The sequence below is a fragment of the Cebus imitator genome, unplaced genomic scaffold (assembly GCF_001604975.1).
Source record: "Cebus imitator isolate Cc_AM_T3 unplaced genomic scaffold, Cebus_imitator-1.0 Scaffold191, whole genome shotgun sequence".
Classification (NCBI taxonomy): Eukaryota; Metazoa; Chordata; class Mammalia; order Primates; family Cebidae; genus Cebus; species Cebus imitator.
In genome coordinates, this window is record NW_016107506.1 from 1,429,513 (window position 1) to 1,432,012 (window position 2,500).

At 44.2% G+C, this 2,500-nt stretch overlaps 1 pseudogene; it reads right to left on the minus strand.

Moving 5' to 3' along the window:
• Window positions 1–521, minus strand: part of LOC108316697 — a 2,913-nt pseudogene extending 2,392 nt beyond the window's left edge.
• Between the last annotated feature and the right edge of the window lie 1,979 nt (window positions 522–2,500).

Genomic DNA, 2,500 nt, shown 5'->3' on the forward strand with positions numbered 1-2,500 from the left:
TCCTTAGACTACTACGACAGCTTCCTCATGATGTCCAAGCCCCAATTTGGCCTCTCTCTGGTCCTTCATCTGTGCCGCTGTTACACTGGCCTTCCGGTGATCTTATCTGTAGCATTAAAAGCAAGAATACAGTGAGTCATTTTAGAGCAGATTTTCATGGTTCCCTTCAAGGCTTGCTGGACTCCATCAGTTACACTGTCTGCTTCATCCAGGATGATGATCTTATGTTGACCTTTGTGAAGGATGACTTTTTCTTGAGCAAACATTTTGATTTGATTCCTTGCAATGTCAATGCCCTTGCCATTTGAAGCATTGAGTTCCAATGTAGCATCCTTCAGTGTTGGGCCCAGGATGCTTATAACTTTGTCAGTTCCCAGGGGGGCAGCAAAGATGATGTGAGACATATTCCCTTCTCTTGCAAAGACCTCCATCCTGCTCACAGTGTCTTCATTCCTGATAATTTCCTTCAGCTTTACTTGTCTGTATTTTTCAACCCCACCCTTACATCCGGATGTGCCCATTTCTTATGACCTGGGCCCTCACCATGTAGCTTGCAGTGGTTGGCCCTGCCAGGAGCCTTGCTGGAGGCAGAGTCAGGGTCCTAGGCTGCATGCTCGCCTGTACCACCGCTGCTCACTTGCACCTCCATTCTCTGGCTTTTTAATTTTTTTCTTTTTTTGAGACAACATCTTGCTCTGTTGCCCAGGCTGGAGCAGAGTAGCATGATCTTGGATCACTGCAACCTCTGCCTCTCTGGCTCAGGGGATTCTCCCACCTCAGCTTCCCGAGAATCTGGGACCACAGGTGCCTGCTACAATGCCTGGCTAACTTTTTATTTTTTACAGAGACGAGGTCTCACTATGCTGCCCAGGCTGGTCTTGAACTCCTGGGCTCAAGCGATCCTCCTGCCTCGGCCTCCCAAAGTGCTGGAATTACTGGAGAGAGCCACTGAGTCCGGCCCATGCCTCCATTGTCTAGTCTCCTCTTCCCCCATGTGTCTCTTATGAATGGGGTACATTCTGAGAAATTTCATTGTAGTGTGAACATCAAAGAGTGTGCTTACACAGACCTAGATGGATCGGCCTACCACACTAGTAAGTATTTGTATATCTAAACAAATCTAAACATAGAAGATGTACAGTAGAAATATGGAAATATGGTATAAACGATAAAAAATTCTACACCTACTGACTGTGAATGGAGCTTGCAGAACTGGAAGTTGCTCTGGGTGAGTCAGTGAGCGAGGGTGAGGGCGAATGAACGTAAAGGCCCAGGACATTACTGTACACTACTGTAGACTTCAAAAATACTGTGCACTTAGGCTACACTGCATTGATTTTAAAATGTGTTTCTTTCTTCAGTAATAAACTAACATTAGCGTACTATAACTTTTTGACTTTATGAACTTTTTTTTTTTTTTTTTTAATAAAGACGAGGTTTCACCATGTTTGTCAGGCTGGTCTTGAACTCCCGACCTCAGGTGATCCTCCTGCCTTGGCCTCCAAAGTGCTTGGATTACAGGCGTGAGCCACCACACCCGGCCGACTTTATAAACTTTTTAACATTTTAAAACTTTTTGACTCTTGTAGTAATATTTAGCTTAAAACACAAACATGCTGGTCCGAGTGCAGTGGTGCTTACGACGAATTGATCACAACCAGTTACAAATTTCTTTGTTCCTTTTCCATTCCCACTGCTTCACTTGACTAGAAAGAGAAAAAGAAAAAAGAAAAAGAAGCCCACAAACACTGTATAGCTGCACAAAAATATTTTCTTTTTTTTTATCCTTATTATATAAACATTTTTCTATTTTTTAGTAGAGATGGGGTTTTGTTGTGTTGCCTAGGCTGGTCTCAAACTCCTGGGCTCAAGTGATCTGCCCACCTCGGCCTCTCAACTTGTTGAGATTACAGGCGTGAGCCACCACGCCTGGCCTATTCTTTCACTTCTTAAGTTTTTTTGTGAAAAACTAAGATACAAACACACACGAGTCTAGGCATACACAGGGTGAGGATCATCAGCATCACTGTCTTCCATTTCTACATCTTGTTCCATTGAAAGATCTTCATGGGCAAAAAAACCACACATGGAGCTGTCACCTATGATAATGATATTTCTTCTGTAATACCTCCTGAAGGGCCTGCCTGAGGCTATTTACAGTCAACTATTCTTTTTTAATATAAGTAGAAGGAGAATACTCTAAAGTGACAATAAAACATACAGTAAGCCAGGCGTGGTGGCTCACACCTATAATCTCAGCACTTTGGGAGGCCGAGGCAGGCGGATTACCTGAGGTCAGGAGTCTGAGACCAGCCTGGCCAACATGGTGAGCTCTTGTCTCTATTAAACCTGTCTCAATTAAAAATACAAAATTAGCTGAGCATGGTGGTGTGCACCTGTAATCCCAGCTACCCAGGAGGCTGAGGCAGGAGAATCACTTGAACCCGGAAGGTGGAGGTTGTAGTGAGCTGAGATCATGCCATTGAGCTCCAGCCTGGGC